This window comes from Triticum aestivum, chromosome 1D (assembly GCF_018294505.1).
Source record: "Triticum aestivum cultivar Chinese Spring chromosome 1D, IWGSC CS RefSeq v2.1, whole genome shotgun sequence".
NCBI classification, from domain to species: domain Eukaryota; kingdom Viridiplantae; phylum Streptophyta; class Magnoliopsida; order Poales; family Poaceae; genus Triticum; species Triticum aestivum.
The window spans coordinates 29,545,490-29,559,550 of NC_057796.1; the positions used below are offsets into that span (position 1 = coordinate 29,545,490).

The window sequence follows — 14,061 nt, forward strand, 5'->3', positions numbered from 1 at the left end:
GTCTCCGTACTTGAGCGGTAGCGGCCAAAGAAATGTGCAATCGTGTGTGTAGTGGAGCTGGGAGGGGCAAGCATAAGGGACGAAGACGGGGGTCACATGTCGGATGCGATCATACCAGCACTAAAGCACCGGATCCCATCAGAACTCCGAAGTTAAGCGTGCTTGGGCGAGAGTAGTACTAGGATGGGTGACCTCCTGGGAAGACCTCGTGTTGCATTCCCTTTTTATTTTTTTTGCGCCGCGTGCAAAACAAAACGCACGTGCGCGACATATGTTTAGCACGTTTTATTATTTTGCACGTTTACGGTAAGTTTTAGCTCGCTGCTCATTATTCCCGCGTCTAGCGGCGGCAAGCGTGTTCTGAAAGGGGTCGAAACCATGGTAAATAGGCACTGGTGTGGTTGAACCGTGGTAAAACCTGTGTCCGTAGTTGAGCGGGAGCGGCCAAAGGAATGTGCAATCGTGTGTGTAGTGGAGCTGGGAGGGGCAAGCATACGGGACGAAGACGGGGGTAACATGTCGGATGCGATCATACCAGCACTAAAGCACCGGATCCCATCTGAACTCTGAAGTTAAGCGTGCTTGGGCGAGAGCAGTACTAGGATGGGTGACCTCCTGGGAAGTCCTCGTGTTGCATTCCCTTTTTAATTTTTTTGCGCTGCGTGCAAAACAAAACGCACGTGCGCGACATATGTTTAGCACATTTTATTATTTTGCACGTTTACGGTAAGTTTTAGCTCGCTGCTCATTATTCACGCGCCTAGCGGCGGCAAGCGTGTTCTGAAAGGGGTCGAAACCATGGTAAATAGGCACTGGTGCGGTTGAACCGTGGTAAAACTAGTCTCCGTGGTTGAGCGGGAGCGGCCAAAGGAATGTGCAATCGTGTGTGTAGTGGAGCTGGGAGGGGCAAGCATAAGGGATGAAGACGGGGGTAACATATCGGATGCGATCGTACCAACACTAAAGCACCGGATCCCATCAGAACTCTGAAGTTAAGCGTGCTTGGGCGAGAGTAGTACTAGCATGGTGACCTCCTGGGAAGTCCTCGTGTTGCATTCCCTTTTTAATTTTTTTGCGCCGCGTGCAAAACAAAACGCACGTGCGCGACATATGTTTAGCACGTTTTACTATTTTGCACGTTTACGGTAAGTTTTAGCTCGCTGCTGATTATTCATGCGGCTCGCGGCGGCAAGCGTGTTCTGAAATTGGTCGAAACCATGGTAAATAGGCACTGGTGCGGTTGAACCGTGGTAAAACACGTCTCCGTGGTTGAGCGGGAGCGACCAAAGGAATGTGCAATCGTGTGTGTAGTGGAGCTGGAAGGGCAAGCATAAGGGACGAAGACGGGGGTAACATGTCGGATGCGATCGTACCAGCACTAAAGCACCGGATCCCATCAGAACTCCGAAGTCAAGCGTGCTTGGGCGAGAGTAGTACTAGGATGGGTGACCTCCTGGGAAGTCCTCGTGTTACATTCCCTTTTTAATTTTTTTTGCGCCGCGTGCAAAACAAAACGCACGTGCGCCACATATGTTTAGCACTTTTTATTATTTTGCACGTTTACTGTAAGTTTTAGCTCGCTGCTCATTATTCACGCGTCTAGCGGCGGCAAGCGTGTTCTGAAAGGGGCCGAATCCATGGTAAATAGGCACTGGTGCGGTTGAACCGTGGTAAAACTCGTCTCCGTGGTTGAGCGGGAGCGGCCAAAGGAATGTGCAATCGTGTGTGTAGTGGAGCTGGGAGGGGCAAGCATAAGGGATGAAGACGGGGGTAACATATCGGATGCGATCGTACCTGCACTAAAGCACCGGATCCCATCAGAACTCTGAAGTTAAGCGTGCTTGGGCGAGAGTAGTACTAGCATGGTGACCTCCTGGGAAGTCCTCGTGTTGCATTCCCTTTTTAATTTTTTTGCGCCGCGTGCAAAACAAAACGCACGTGCGCGACATATGTTTAGCACGTTTTATTATTTTGCACGTTTCCGGTAAGTTTTAGCTCGCTGCTCATTATTCACGCGTCTAGCGGCGGCAAGCGTGTTTTGAAAGGGGTCGAAACCATGGTAAATAGGCACTGGTGCGGTTGAACCGTGGTAAAACTCGTCTCCGTAGTTGAGCGGGAGCGGCCAAAGGAATGTGCAATCGTGTGTGTAGTGGAGCTGGGAGGGGCAAGCCTAAGGGACGAAGACGGGGGTAACATGTCGGATGCGATCATACCAGCACTAAAGCACCGGATCCCATCAGAACTCCGAAGTTAAGCGTGCTTGGGCGAGAGTAGTACTAGGATGGGTGACCTCCTGGGAAGTCCTATTGTTGCATTTCCTTTTTAATTTTTTTTGCGCCGCGTGCAAAACAAAACGCACGTGCGCGACATATGTTTAGCACGTTTTATTATTTTGCACGTTTACGGTAAGTTTTAGCTCGCTGCTCATTATTCACGCGTCTAGCGGCGGCAAGCGTGTTCTGAAAGGGGTCGAAACCATGATAAATAGGCACTGGTGCGGTTGAACCGTGGTAAAACTCGTCTCCATAGTTGAGCGGGAGCGGCCAAAGGAATGTGCAATCGTGTGTGTAGTGGAGCTGGGAGGGGCAAGCATAAGGGACGAGGACGGGGGAAACATGTCGGATGCGATCATACCAGCACTAAAGCACCGGATCCCATCAGAACTCCGAAGTTAAGCGTGCTTGGGCGAGAGTAGTACTAGGATGGGTGACCTCCTGGGAAGTCCTGCGGTTGAACTGTGGTAAAACTCGTCTCCGTACTTGAGCGGTAGCGGCCAAAGGAATGTGCAATCGTGTGTGTAGTGGAGCTGGGAGGGGCAAGCATAAGGGACGAAGACGGGGGTAACATGTCGGATGCGATCATACCAGCACTAAAGCACCGGATCCCATCAGAACTCCGAAGTTAAGCGTGCTTGGGCGAGAGTAGTACTAGGATGGGTGACCTCCTGGGAAGTCCTCGTGTTGCATTCCCTTTTTATTTTTTTTTGCGCCGCGTGCAAAACAAAACGCACGTGCGCGACATATGTTTAGCACGTTTTATTATTTTGCACGTTTACGGTAAGTTTTAGCTCGCTGCTCATTATTCCCGCGTCTAGCGGCGGCAAGCGTGTTCTGAAAGGGATCGAAACCATGGTAAATAGGCACTGGTGTGGTTGAACCGTGGTAAAACCCGTGTCCGTAGTTGAGCGGGAGCGGCCAAAGGAATGTGCAATCGTGTGTGTAGTGGAGCTGGGAGGGGCAAGCATAAGGGACGAAGACGGGGGTAACATGTCGGATGCGATCATACCAGCACTAAAGCACCGGATCCCATCTGAACTCTGAAGTTAAGCGTGCTTGGGCGAGAGTAGTACTAGGATTGGTGACCTCCTGGGAAGTCCTCGTGTTGCATTCCCTTTTTAATTTTTTTGCGCCGCGTGCAAAACAAAACGCACGTGCGCGACATATGTTTAGCACATTTTATTATTTTGCACGTTTACGGTAAGTTTTAGCTCGCTGCTCATTATTCACGCGCCTAGCGGCGGCAAGCGTGTTCTGAAAGGGGTCGAAACCATGGTAAATAGGCACTGGTGCGGTTGAACCGTGGTAAAACTAGTCTCCGTGGTAGAGCGGGAGCGGCCAAAGGAATGTGCAATCGTGTGTGTAGTGGAGCTGGGAGGGGCAAGCATAAGGGATGAAGACGGGGGTAACATATCGGATGCGATCGTACCAGCACTAAAGCACCGGATCCCATCAGAACTCTGAAGTTAAGCGTGCTTGGGCGAGAGTAGTACTAGCATGGTGACCTCCTGGGAAGTCCTCGTGTTGCATTCCCTTTTTAATTTTTTTGCGCCGCGTGCAAAACAAAACGCACGTGCGCGACATATGTTTAGCACGTTTTATTATTTTGCACGTTTACGGTAAGTTTTAGCTCGCTGCTCATTATTCACGCGTCTAGCGGCGGCAAGCGTGTTTTGAAAGGGGTCGAAACCATGGTAAATAGGCACTGGTGCGGTTGAACCGTGGTAAAACTCGTCTCCGTAGTTGAGCGGGAGCGGCCAAAGGAATGTGCAATCGTGTGTGTAGTGGAGCTGGGAGGGGCAAGCCTAAGGGACGAAGACGGGGGTAACATGTCGGATGCGATCATACCAGCACTAAAGCACCGGATCCCATCAGAACTCCGAAGTTAAGCGTGCTTGGGCGAGAGTAGTACTAGGATGGGTGACCTCCTGGGAAGTCCTAGTGTTGCATTTCCTTTTTAATTTTTTTTGCGCCGCGTGCAAAACAAAACGCACGTGCGCGACATATGTTTAGCACGTTTTATTATTTTGCACGTTTACGGTAAGTTTTAGCTCGCTGCTCATTATTCACGCGTCTAGCGGCGGCAAGCGTGTTCTGAAAGGGGTCGAAACCATGATAAATAGGCACTGGTGCGGTTGAACCGTGGTAAAACTCGTCTCCATAGTTGAGCGGGAGCGGCCAAAGGAATGTGCAATCGTGTGTGTAGTGGAGCTGGGAGGGGCAAGCATAAGGGACGAGGACGGGGGAAACATGTCGGATGCGATCATACCAGCACTAAAGCACCGGATCCCATCAGAACTCCGAAGTTAAGCGTGCTTGGGCGAGAGTAGTACTAGGATGGGTGACCTCCTGGGAAGTCCTCGTGTTGCATTCCCTTTTTATTTTTTTTTGCGCCGCGTGCAAAACAAAACGCACGTGCGCGACATATGTTTAGCACGTTTTATTATTTTGCACGTTTACGGTAAGTTTTAGCTCGCTGCTCATTATTCCCGCGTCTAGCGGCGGCAAGCGTGTTCTGAAAGGGATCGAAACCATGGTAAATAGGCAATGGTGTGGTTGAACCGTGGTAAAACCCGTGTCCGTAGTTGAGCGGGAGCGGCCAAAGGAATGTGCAATCGTGTGTGTAGTGGAGCTGGGAGGGGCAAGCATAAGGGACGAAGACGGGGGTAACATGTCAGATGCGATCATACCAGCACTAAAGCACCGGATCCCATCTGAACTCTGAAGTTAAGCGTGCTTGGGCGAGAGTAGTACTAGGATGGGTGACCTCCTGGGAACTCCTCGTGTTGCATTCCCTTTTTAATTTTTTTGCGCCGCGTGCAAAACAAAACGCACGTGCGCGACATATGTTTAGCACATTTTATTATTTTGCACGTTTACGGTAAGTTTTAGCTCGCTGCTCATTATTCACGCGCCTAGCGGCGGCAAGCGTGTTCTGAAAGGGGTCGAAACCATGGTAAATAGGCACTGGTGCGGTTGAACCGTGGTAAAACTAGTCTCCGTGGTTGAGCGGGAGCGGCCAAAGGAATGTGCAATCGTGTGTGTAGTGGAGCTGGGAGGGGCAAGCATAAGGGATGAAGACGGGGGTAACATATCGGATGCGATCGTACCAGCACTAAAGCACCGGATCCCATCAGAACTCTGAAGTTAAGCGTGCTTGGGCGAGAGTAGTACTAGCATGGTGACCTCCTGGGAAGTCCTCGTGTTGCATTCCCTTTTTAATTTTTTTGCGCCGCGTGCAAAACAAAACGCACGTGCGCGACATATGTTTAGCACGTTTTACTATTTTGCACGTTTACGGTAAGTTTTAGCTCGCTGCTGATTATTCATGCGGCTCGCGGCGGCAAGCGTGTTCTGAAAGTGGTCGAAACCATGGTAAATAGGCACTGGTGCGGTTGAACCGTGGTAAAACACGTCTCCGTGGTTGAGCGGGAGCGACCAAAGGAATGTGCAATCGTGTGTGTAGTGGAGCTGGGAGGGGCAAGCATAAGGGACGAAGACGGGGGTAACATGTCGGATGCGATCGTACCAGCACTAAAGCACCGGATCCCATCAGAACTCCGAAGTCAAGCGTGCTTGGGCGAGAGTAGTACTAGGATGGGTGACCTCCTGGGAAGTCCTCGTGTTACATTCCCTTTTTAATTTTTTTTGCGCCGCGTGCAAAACAAAACGCACGTGCGCCACATATGTTTAGCACTTTTTATTATTTTGCACGTTTACTGTAAGTTTTAGCTCGCTGCTCATTATTCACGCGTCTAGCGGCGGCAAGCGTGTTCTGAAAGGGGCCGAATCCATGGTAAATAGGCACTGGTGCGGTTGAACCGTGGTAAAACTCGTCTCCGTGGTTGAGCGGGAGCGGCCAGCGAAATGTGCAATCATGTGTGTAGTGGAGCTAGGAGGGGCAAGCATAAGGGACGAAGACGGGGGTAACATATCGAATGCGATCATACTAGCACTAAAGCACCGGATCCCATCAAAACTCCGAAGTTAAGCGTGCTTGGGCGAGAGTAGTACTAGGATGGGTGACCACTTGGGAAGTACTCGTGTTGCATTCCCTTTTTAATATTTTTTGCGCCGCATGCAAAACAAAACGCATGTGCGGGACATATGTTTAGCACGTTTTATTATTTTGCACGTTTATGGTAAGTTTTAGCTCGCTGCTCATTATTCACGCGTCTAGCGGCGGCAAGCGTGTTCTGAAAGGGGTCGAAACCATGGTAAATAGGCACTGGTGCGGTTGAACCGTGGTAAAACTCGTCTCTGTAGTTGAGCGGGAGCGGCCAAAGGAATGTGCAATCGTGTGTGTAGTGGAGCAGGGAGGGGCAAGCATAAGGGACGAAGACGGGGGTAACATGTCGGATGCGATCATACCAGCACTAAAGCACCGGATCCCATCAGAACTCCGAAGTTAAGCGTGCTTTGGCGAGAGTAGTACTAGGATGGTGACCTCCTGGGAAGTCCTCGTGTTGCATTCCCTTTTTAAATTTTTTTGCGCCGCGTGCAAAACAAAATGCAAGTGCGCGACATATGTTTAGCATGTTTTATTATTTTGCACGTTTACGGTAAGTTTTAGCTCGCTGCTAATCATTCACGCGTCTAGCGGCGGCAAGCGAGTTCTGAAAGCGGTCGAAACCATGGTATATAGGCACTGGTGCGGTTGAACCGTGGTAAAACTCGTCTCCGTAGTTGAGCGGGAGACGCCAAAGGAATGTGCAATCATGTGTGTAGTGGAGCTGGGAGGGGCAAGCATAAGGGACGAAGACGGGGGTAACATGTCGGATGCGATCATACCACCACTAAAGCACTGGATCTCTTCAGAACTCCGAAGTTAAGCGTGCTTGGGCGAGAGTAGTACTAGGATGGGCGACCTCCTGGGAAGTCCTCGTGTTGTATTCCCTTTTTAATTTTTTTTGCGCCGCGTGCAAAACAAAACGCACGTGCGGCACATATGTTTAGCACGTTTTATTATTTTGCACGTTTACGGTAAGTTTTAGCTCGCTGCTCATTATTCACGTGTCTAGAGGCGGGAATCGTGTTCTGAAAGTGGTCGAAACCATGGTAAATAGGCACTGGTGCGGTTGAACCGTGGTAAAACTCGTCTCTGTAGTTGAGCGGGAGCGGCCAGAGGAATGTGCAATCCTGTGTGTAGTGGAGCTGGGAGGGGCAAGCACAAGGGACGAAGACGGGGGTAACATGTCGAATGCGATCATACCAGCACTAAAGCACCGGATCCCATCTGAACTCCGAAGTTAAGCGTGCTTGGGCGAGAGTAGTACTAGGATGGCTGCCCTCCTGGGAAGTCCTCGTGTTGCATGCCCTTTATAATTTTTTTGCGCCGCGTGCAAAACAAAACGCACGTGCGCGACATATGTTTAGCACGTTTTATTATTTTGCACGTTTACGGTAAGTTTTAGCTCGCTGCTCATTATTCACGCGTCTAGCGGCGGCAAGCGTCTTCTGAAAGGTGTCGAAACCATGGTAAATGGGCACTGGTGCGGTTGAACCGTGGTAAAACTCGTCTCCGTAGTTGAGCGGGAGCGGCCAAAGGAATGTGCAATCGTGTGTGTAGTGGAGCTGGAAGGGCAAGCATAAGGGACGAAGACGGGGGTAACGTGTCGGATGCGATCATACCAGCACTAAAGCACCGGATCCCATCAGAACTCCGAAGTTAAGCGTGCTTGGGCGAGAGTAGTACTAGGATGGGTGACCTCCTGGGAATTCCTAGTGTTGCATTCCCTTTTTAATTTTTTTTGCACCGCGTGCAAAACAAAACGCACGTGCGCGACATATGTTTAGCACGTTTTATTATTTTGCACGTTTACGGTAAGTTTTAGCTCGCTGCTCATTATTCACGCGTCTAGCGGCGGCAAGCGTGTTTTGAAAGGGGTCGAAACCATGGTAAATAGGCACTGGTGCGGTTGAACCGTGGTAAAACTCGTCTCCGTAGTTGAGCGGGAGCGGCCAAAGAAATGTGCAATCGTGTGTGTAGTGGAGCTGGGAGGGGCAAGCCTAAGGGACGAAGACGGGGGTAACATGTCGGATGCGATCATACCAGCACTAAAGCACCGGATCCCATCAGAACTCCGAAGTTAAGCGTGCTTGGGCGAGAGTAGTACTAGGATGGGTGACCTCCTGGTAAGTCCTAGTGTTGCATTCCCTTTTTAATTTTTTTTGCGCCGCGTGCAAAACAAAACGCACGTGCGCGACATATGTTTAGCACGTTTTATTATTTTGCACGTTTACGGTAAGTTTTAGCTCGCTGCTCATTATTCACGCGTCTAGCGGCGGCAAGCGTGTTCTGAAAGGGGTCGAAACCATGATAAATAGGCACTGGTGCGGTTGAACCGTGGTAAAACTCGTCTCCATAGTTGAGCGGGAGCGGCCAAAGGAATGTGCAATCGTGTGTGTAGTGGAGCTGGGAGGGGCAAGCATAAGCGACGAAGACGGGGGAAACATGTCGGATGCGATCATACCAGCACTAAAGCACCGGATCCCATCAGAACTCCGAAGTTAAGCGTGCTTGGGCGAGAGTAGTACTAGGATGGGTGACCTCCTGGGAAGTCCTGCGGTTGAACTGTGGTAAAACTCGTCTCCGTACTTGAGCGGTAGCGGCCAAAGGAATGTGCAATCGTGTGTGTAGTGGAGCTGGGAGGGGCAAGCATAAGGGACGAAGACGGGGGTAACTTGTCGGATGCGATCATACCAGCACTAAAGCACCGGATCCCATCAGAACTCCGAAGTTAAGCGTGCTTGCGCGAGAGTAGTACTAGGATGGGTGACCTCCTGGGAAGTCCTCGTGTTGCATTCCCTTTTTATTTTTTTTGCGCCGCGTGCAAAACAAAACGCACGTGCGCGACATATGTTTAGCACGTTTTATTATTTTGCACGTTTACGGTAAGTTTTAGCTCGCTGCTCATTATTCCCGCGTCTAGCGGCGGCAAGCGTGTTCTGAAAGGGATCGAAACCATGGTAAATAGGCACTGGTGTGGTTGAACCGTGGTAAAACCCGTGTCCGTAGTTGAGCGGGAGCGGCCAAAGGAATGTGCAATCGTGTGTGTAGTGGAGCTGGGAGGGGCAAGCATAAGGGACGAAGACGGGGGTAACATGTCGGATGCGATCATACCAGCACTAAAGCACCGGATCCCATCTGAACTCTGAAGTTAAGCGTGCTTGGGCGAGAGTAGTACTAGGATGGGTGACCTCCTGGGAAGTCCTCGTGTTGCATTCCCTTTTTAATTTTTTTGCGCCGCGTGCAAAACAAAACGCACGTGCGCGACATATGTTTAGCACATTTTATTATTTTGCACGTTTACGGTAAGTTTTAGCTCGCTGCTCATTATTCACGCGCCTAGCGGCGGCAAGCGTGTTCTGAAAGGGGTCGAAACCATGGTAAATAGGCACTGGTGCGGTTGAACCGTGGTAAAACTAGTCTCCGTGGTAGAGCGGGAGCGGCCAAAGGAATGTGCAATCGTGTGTGTAGTGGAGCTGGGAGGGGCAAGCATAAGGGATGAAGACGGGGGTAACATATCGGATGCGATCGTACCAGCACTAAAGCACCGGATCCCATCAGAACTCTGAAGTTAAGCGTGCTTGGGCGAGAGTAGTACTAGCATGGTGACCTCCTGGGAAGTCCTCGTGTTGCATTCCCTTTTTAATTTTTTTGCGCCGCGTGCAAAACAAAACGCACGTGCGCGACATATGTTTAGCACGTTTTATTATTTTGCACGTTTACGGTAAGTTTTAGCTCGCTGCTCATTATTCACGCGTCTAGCGGCGGCAAGCGTGTTTTGAAAGGGGTCGAAACCATGGTAAATAGGCACTGGTGCGGTTGAACCGTGGTAAAACTCGTCTCCGTAGTTGAGCGGGAGCGGCCAAAGGAATGTGCAATCGTGTGTGTAGTGGAGCTGGGAGGGGCAAGCCTAAGGGACGAAGACGGGGGTAACATGTCGGATGCGATCATACCAGCACTAAAGCACCGGATCCCATCAGAACTCCGAAGTTAAGCGTGCTTGGGCGAGAGTAGTACTAGGATGGGTGACCTCCTGGGAAGTCCTAGTGTTGCATTTCCTTTTTAATTTTTTTTGCGCCGCGTGCAAAACAAAACGCACGTGCGCGACATATGTTTAGCACGTTTTATTATTTTGCACGTTTACGGTAAGTTTTAGCTCGCTGCTCATTATTCACGCGTCTAGCGGCGGCAAGCGTGTTCTGAAAGGGGTCGAAACCATGATAAATAGGCACTGGTGCGGTTGAACCGTGGTAAAACTCGTCTCCATAGTTGAGCGGGAGCGGCCAAAGGAATGTGCAATCGTGTGTGTAGTGGAGCTGGGAGGGGCAAGCATAAGGGACGAGGACGGGGGAAACATGTCGGATGCGATCATACCAGCACTAAAGCACCGGATCCCATCAGAACTCCGAAGTTAAGCGTGCTTGGGCGAGAGTAGTACTAGGATGGGTGACCTCCTGGGAAGTCCTCGTGTTGCATTCCCTTTTTATTTTTTTTTGCGCCGCGTGCAAAACAAAACGCACGTGCGCGACATATGTTTAGCACGTTTTATTATTTTGCACGTTTACGGTAAGTTTTAGCTCGCTGCTCATTATTCCCGCGTCTAGCGGCGGCAAGCGTGTTCTGAAAGGGATCGAAACCATGGTAAATAGGCAATGGTGTGGTTGAACCGTGGTAAAACCCGTGTCCGTAGTTGAGCGGGAGCGGCCAAAGGAATGTGCAATCGTGTGTGTAGTGGAGCTGGGAGGGGCAAGCATAAGGGACGAAGACGGGGGTAACATGTCAGATGCGATCATACCAGCACTAAAGCACCGGATCCCATCTGAACTCCGAAGTTAAGCGTGCTTTGGCGAGAGTAGTACTAGGATGGTGACCTCCTGGGAAGTCCTCGTGTTGCATTCCCTTTTTAATTTTTTTGCGCCGCGTGCAAAACAAAACGCACGTGCGGGACATATGTTTACCACGTTTTATTATTTTGCACGTTTATGGTAAGTTTTAGCTCGCTGCTCATTATTCACGCGTCTAGCGGCGGCAAGCATGTTCTGAAAGGGGTCGAAACCATGGTAAATAGGCACTGGTGCGGTTGAACCGTGGTAAAACTCGTCACCGTAGTTGAGCGGGAGCGGCCAAAGGAATGTGCAATCGTGTGTGTAGTGGAGCTGGGAGGGGCAAGCATAAGGGATGAAGACGGGGGTAACATATCGGATGCGATCGTACCAGCACTAAAGCACCGGATCCCATCAGAACTCTGAAGTTAAGCGTGCTTGGGCGAGAGTAGTACTAGGATGGTGACCTCCTGGGAAGTCCTCGTGTTGCATTCCCTTTTTAATTTTTTCTGCGCTGCGTGCAAAACAAAACGCACGTGCGCGACATATGTTTAGCACGTTTTACTATTTTGCAAGTTTACGGTAAGTTTTAGCTCGCTGCTGATTATTCACGCGGCTAGCGGCGGCAAGCGTGTTCTGAAACTGGTCGAAACCATGGTAAATAGGCACTGGTGCGGTTGAACCGTGGTAAAAGACGTCTCCGTGGTTGAGCGGGAGCGACCAAAGGAATGTGCAATCGTGTGTGTACTGGAGCTGGGAGGGGCAAGCATAAGCGACGAAGACGGGGTAAACTTGTCGGATGCGATCATACCAGCACTAAAGCACCGGATCCCATTAGAACTCCGAAGTTAAGCGTGCTTGGCCGAGAGTAGTACTAGGATGGGTGACCTCCTGGGAAGTCCTGCGGTTGAACTGTGGTAAAACTCGTCTCCGTACTTGAGCGGTAGCGGCCAAAGGAATGTGCAATCGTGTGTGTAGTGGAGCTGGGAGGGGCAAGCATAAGGGACGAAGACGGGGGTAACATGTCGGATGCGATCATACTAGCACTAAAGCACCGGATCCCATCAGAACTCTGAAGTTAAGCGTGCTTGGGCGAGAGTAGTACTAGGTTTGGTGACCTCCTGGGAAGTCCTCGTGTTGCATTCCCTTTTTAATTTTTTTTGCGCCGCGTGCAAAACAAAACGCACATGCGCGACATATGTTTAGCACGTTTTATTATTTTGCACGTTTACGGTAAGTTTTAGCTCGCTGCTCATTATTCCCGCGTCTAGCGACGGCAAGCGTGTTCTGAAAGGGGTCGAAACCATGGTAAATAGGCACTGGTGTGGTTGAACCGTGGTAAAACCCGTCTCCGTAGTTGAGCGGGAGCGGCCAAAGGAATGTGCAATCGTGTGTGTAGTGGAGCTGGGAGGGGCAAGCATAAGGGACGAAGACGGGGGTAACATGTCGGATGCGATCATACTGGCACTAAAGCACCGGATCCCATCTGAACTCCGAAGTTAAGCGTGCTTGGACGAGAGTAGTACTAGGATGGGTGACCTCCTGGGAAGTCCTCGTGTTGCATTCCCTTTTTAATTTTTTTGCGCCGCGTGCAAAACAAAACGCACGTGCGCGACATATGTTTAGCACGTTTTATTATTTTGCACGTTTACGGTAAGTTTTAGCTCGCTGCTCATTATTCACGCGCCTAGCGGCGGCAAGCGTGTTCTGAAAGGGGTCGAAACCATGGTAAATAGGCACTGGTGCGGTTGAACCGTGGTAAAACTAGTCTCCGTGGTTGAGCGGGAGCGGCCAAAGGAATGTGCAATCGTGTGTGTAGTGGAGCTGGGAGGGGCAAGCATAAGGGATGAAGACGGGGGTAACATATCGGATGCGATCGTACCAGCACTAAAGCACCGGATCCCATCAGAACTCTGAAGTTAAGCGTGCTTGGGCGAGAGTAGTACTAGGATGGTGACCTCCTGGGAAGTCCTCGTGTTGCATTCCCTTTTTAATTTTTTCTGCGCTGCGTGCAAAACAAAACGCACGTGCGCGACATATGTTTAGCACGTTTTACTATTTTGCAAGTTTACGGTAAGTTTTAGCTCGCTGCTGATTATTCACGCGGCTAGCGGCGGCAAGCGTGTTCTGAAAGTGGTCGAAACCATGGTAAATAGGCACTGGTGCGGTTGAACCGTGGTAAAAGACGTCTCCGTGGTTGAGCGGGAGCGACCAAAGGAATGTGCAATCGTGTGTGTACTGGAGCTGGGAGGGGCAAGCATAAGCGACGAAGACGGGGTAAACTTGTCGGATGCGATCATACCAGCACTAAAGCACTGGATCCCATTAGAACTCCGAAGTTAAGCGTGCTTGGCCGAGAGTAGTACTAGGATGGGTGACCTCCTGGGAAGTCCTGCGGTTGAACTGTGGTAAAACTCGTCTCCGTACTTGAGCGGTAGCGGCCAAAGGAATGTGCAATCGTGTGTGTAGTGGAGCTGGGAGGGGCAAGCATAAGGGACGAAGACGGGGGTAACATGTCGGATGCGATCATACTAGCACTAAAGCACCGGATCCCATCAGAACTCTGAAGTTAAGCGTGCTTGGGCGAGAGTAGTACTAGGTTTGGTGACCTCCTGGGAAGTCCTCGTGTTGCATTCCCTTTTTAATTTTTTTTGCGCCGCGTGCAAAACAAAACGCACATGCGCGACATATGTTTAGCACGTTTTATTATTTTGCACGTTTACGGTAAGTTTTAGCTCGCTGCTCATTATTCCCGCGTCTAGCGACGGCAAGCGTGTTCTGAAAGGGGTCGAAACCATGGTAAATAGGCACTGGTGTGGTTGAACCGTGGTAAAACCCGTCTCCGTAGTTGAGCGGGAGCGGCCAAAGGAATGTGCAATCGTGTGTGTAGTGGAGCTGGGAGGGGCAAGCATAAGGGACGAAGACGGGGGTAACATGTCGGATGCGATCATAC

The 14,061-nt window shown here is 50.6% G+C and overlaps 35 non-coding genes across 35 annotated transcripts; all 35 read left to right on the forward strand.

Annotated features, from left to right (window-relative positions):
* Window positions 1-101: 101 nt before the first annotated feature.
* LOC123183468 (5S ribosomal RNA) lies at window positions 102-220 on the forward strand. The gene has a single exon (XR_006492535.1). It is a non-coding gene; the product is annotated as a 5S ribosomal RNA (ribosomal RNA).
* Window positions 221-521: 301 nt separating this feature from the next.
* LOC123183779 (5S ribosomal RNA) lies at window positions 522-640 on the forward strand. The gene has a single exon (XR_006492802.1). It is a non-coding gene; the product is annotated as a 5S ribosomal RNA (ribosomal RNA).
* A 301-nt stretch (window positions 641-941) lies between these two features.
* On the forward strand, window positions 942-1,059 carry LOC123183649 (5S ribosomal RNA). Its single transcript, XR_006492708.1, has one exon. It is a non-coding gene; the product is annotated as a 5S ribosomal RNA (ribosomal RNA).
* A 300-nt stretch (window positions 1,060-1,359) lies between these two features.
* LOC123183518 (5S ribosomal RNA) lies at window positions 1,360-1,478 on the forward strand. The gene has a single exon (XR_006492583.1). It is a non-coding gene; the product is annotated as a 5S ribosomal RNA (ribosomal RNA).
* A 302-nt stretch (window positions 1,479-1,780) lies between these two features.
* Window positions 1,781-1,898, forward strand: LOC123183615 (5S ribosomal RNA). Its single transcript, XR_006492677.1, has one exon. It is a non-coding gene; the product is annotated as a 5S ribosomal RNA (ribosomal RNA).
* Window positions 1,899-2,199: 301 nt separating this feature from the next.
* On the forward strand, window positions 2,200-2,318 carry LOC123183551 (5S ribosomal RNA). The gene has a single exon (XR_006492614.1). It is a non-coding gene; the product is annotated as a 5S ribosomal RNA (ribosomal RNA).
* A 302-nt stretch (window positions 2,319-2,620) lies between these two features.
* Window positions 2,621-2,739, forward strand: LOC123183657 (5S ribosomal RNA). Its single transcript, XR_006492716.1, has one exon. It is a non-coding gene; the product is annotated as a 5S ribosomal RNA (ribosomal RNA).
* A 111-nt stretch (window positions 2,740-2,850) lies between these two features.
* LOC123183486 (5S ribosomal RNA) lies at window positions 2,851-2,969 on the forward strand. The gene has a single exon (XR_006492552.1). It is a non-coding gene; the product is annotated as a 5S ribosomal RNA (ribosomal RNA).
* A 302-nt stretch (window positions 2,970-3,271) lies between these two features.
* LOC123183517 (5S ribosomal RNA) lies at window positions 3,272-3,390 on the forward strand. Its single transcript, XR_006492582.1, has one exon. It is a non-coding gene; the product is annotated as a 5S ribosomal RNA (ribosomal RNA).
* Window positions 3,391-3,691: 301 nt separating this feature from the next.
* On the forward strand, window positions 3,692-3,809 carry LOC123183604 (5S ribosomal RNA). Its single transcript, XR_006492666.1, has one exon. It is a non-coding gene; the product is annotated as a 5S ribosomal RNA (ribosomal RNA).
* Window positions 3,810-4,110: 301 nt separating this feature from the next.
* Window positions 4,111-4,229, forward strand: LOC123183926 (5S ribosomal RNA). Its single transcript, XR_006492911.1, has one exon. It is a non-coding gene; the product is annotated as a 5S ribosomal RNA (ribosomal RNA).
* A 302-nt stretch (window positions 4,230-4,531) lies between these two features.
* Window positions 4,532-4,650, forward strand: LOC123183497 (5S ribosomal RNA). The gene has a single exon (XR_006492563.1). It is a non-coding gene; the product is annotated as a 5S ribosomal RNA (ribosomal RNA).
* A 302-nt stretch (window positions 4,651-4,952) lies between these two features.
* On the forward strand, window positions 4,953-5,071 carry LOC123183476 (5S ribosomal RNA). Its single transcript, XR_006492542.1, has one exon. It is a non-coding gene; the product is annotated as a 5S ribosomal RNA (ribosomal RNA).
* Window positions 5,072-5,372: 301 nt separating this feature from the next.
* Window positions 5,373-5,490, forward strand: LOC123183606 (5S ribosomal RNA). The gene has a single exon (XR_006492668.1). It is a non-coding gene; the product is annotated as a 5S ribosomal RNA (ribosomal RNA).
* Window positions 5,491-5,791: 301 nt separating this feature from the next.
* On the forward strand, window positions 5,792-5,910 carry LOC123183519 (5S ribosomal RNA). The gene has a single exon (XR_006492584.1). It is a non-coding gene; the product is annotated as a 5S ribosomal RNA (ribosomal RNA).
* A 302-nt stretch (window positions 5,911-6,212) lies between these two features.
* LOC123183529 (5S ribosomal RNA) lies at window positions 6,213-6,331 on the forward strand. Its single transcript, XR_006492593.1, has one exon. It is a non-coding gene; the product is annotated as a 5S ribosomal RNA (ribosomal RNA).
* Window positions 6,332-6,633: 302 nt separating this feature from the next.
* LOC123183569 (5S ribosomal RNA) lies at window positions 6,634-6,751 on the forward strand. The gene has a single exon (XR_006492633.1). It is a non-coding gene; the product is annotated as a 5S ribosomal RNA (ribosomal RNA).
* Window positions 6,752-7,053: 302 nt separating this feature from the next.
* On the forward strand, window positions 7,054-7,172 carry LOC123183623 (5S ribosomal RNA). The gene has a single exon (XR_006492684.1). It is a non-coding gene; the product is annotated as a 5S ribosomal RNA (ribosomal RNA).
* A 302-nt stretch (window positions 7,173-7,474) lies between these two features.
* LOC123183504 (5S ribosomal RNA) lies at window positions 7,475-7,593 on the forward strand. Its single transcript, XR_006492570.1, has one exon. It is a non-coding gene; the product is annotated as a 5S ribosomal RNA (ribosomal RNA).
* A 300-nt stretch (window positions 7,594-7,893) lies between these two features.
* Window positions 7,894-8,012, forward strand: LOC123183703 (5S ribosomal RNA). Its single transcript, XR_006492738.1, has one exon. It is a non-coding gene; the product is annotated as a 5S ribosomal RNA (ribosomal RNA).
* Window positions 8,013-8,314: 302 nt separating this feature from the next.
* LOC123183526 (5S ribosomal RNA) lies at window positions 8,315-8,433 on the forward strand. The gene has a single exon (XR_006492590.1). It is a non-coding gene; the product is annotated as a 5S ribosomal RNA (ribosomal RNA).
* Window positions 8,434-8,735: 302 nt separating this feature from the next.
* LOC123183658 (5S ribosomal RNA) lies at window positions 8,736-8,854 on the forward strand. The gene has a single exon (XR_006492717.1). It is a non-coding gene; the product is annotated as a 5S ribosomal RNA (ribosomal RNA).
* Window positions 8,855-8,965: 111 nt separating this feature from the next.
* LOC123183470 (5S ribosomal RNA) lies at window positions 8,966-9,084 on the forward strand. Its single transcript, XR_006492537.1, has one exon. It is a non-coding gene; the product is annotated as a 5S ribosomal RNA (ribosomal RNA).
* Window positions 9,085-9,385: 301 nt separating this feature from the next.
* Window positions 9,386-9,504, forward strand: LOC123183652 (5S ribosomal RNA). The gene has a single exon (XR_006492711.1). It is a non-coding gene; the product is annotated as a 5S ribosomal RNA (ribosomal RNA).
* Window positions 9,505-9,805: 301 nt separating this feature from the next.
* On the forward strand, window positions 9,806-9,923 carry LOC123183607 (5S ribosomal RNA). The gene has a single exon (XR_006492669.1). It is a non-coding gene; the product is annotated as a 5S ribosomal RNA (ribosomal RNA).
* Window positions 9,924-10,224: 301 nt separating this feature from the next.
* LOC123183930 (5S ribosomal RNA) lies at window positions 10,225-10,343 on the forward strand. The gene has a single exon (XR_006492914.1). It is a non-coding gene; the product is annotated as a 5S ribosomal RNA (ribosomal RNA).
* Window positions 10,344-10,645: 302 nt separating this feature from the next.
* LOC123183510 (5S ribosomal RNA) lies at window positions 10,646-10,764 on the forward strand. The gene has a single exon (XR_006492575.1). It is a non-coding gene; the product is annotated as a 5S ribosomal RNA (ribosomal RNA).
* A 302-nt stretch (window positions 10,765-11,066) lies between these two features.
* On the forward strand, window positions 11,067-11,184 carry LOC123183608 (5S ribosomal RNA). The gene has a single exon (XR_006492670.1). It is a non-coding gene; the product is annotated as a 5S ribosomal RNA (ribosomal RNA).
* Window positions 11,185-11,485: 301 nt separating this feature from the next.
* Window positions 11,486-11,603, forward strand: LOC123183575 (5S ribosomal RNA). Its single transcript, XR_006492638.1, has one exon. It is a non-coding gene; the product is annotated as a 5S ribosomal RNA (ribosomal RNA).
* A 302-nt stretch (window positions 11,604-11,905) lies between these two features.
* LOC123183667 (5S ribosomal RNA) lies at window positions 11,906-12,024 on the forward strand. The gene has a single exon (XR_006492725.1). It is a non-coding gene; the product is annotated as a 5S ribosomal RNA (ribosomal RNA).
* Window positions 12,025-12,135: 111 nt separating this feature from the next.
* LOC123183579 (5S ribosomal RNA) lies at window positions 12,136-12,254 on the forward strand. Its single transcript, XR_006492643.1, has one exon. It is a non-coding gene; the product is annotated as a 5S ribosomal RNA (ribosomal RNA).
* A 302-nt stretch (window positions 12,255-12,556) lies between these two features.
* Window positions 12,557-12,675, forward strand: LOC123183862 (5S ribosomal RNA). Its single transcript, XR_006492851.1, has one exon. It is a non-coding gene; the product is annotated as a 5S ribosomal RNA (ribosomal RNA).
* A 301-nt stretch (window positions 12,676-12,976) lies between these two features.
* Window positions 12,977-13,094, forward strand: LOC123183576 (5S ribosomal RNA). Its single transcript, XR_006492639.1, has one exon. It is a non-coding gene; the product is annotated as a 5S ribosomal RNA (ribosomal RNA).
* A 302-nt stretch (window positions 13,095-13,396) lies between these two features.
* Window positions 13,397-13,515, forward strand: LOC123183671 (5S ribosomal RNA). Its single transcript, XR_006492729.1, has one exon. It is a non-coding gene; the product is annotated as a 5S ribosomal RNA (ribosomal RNA).
* Window positions 13,516-13,626: 111 nt separating this feature from the next.
* On the forward strand, window positions 13,627-13,745 carry LOC123183581 (5S ribosomal RNA). The gene has a single exon (XR_006492645.1). It is a non-coding gene; the product is annotated as a 5S ribosomal RNA (ribosomal RNA).
* The last annotated feature ends 316 nt before the right edge of the window (window positions 13,746-14,061 follow it).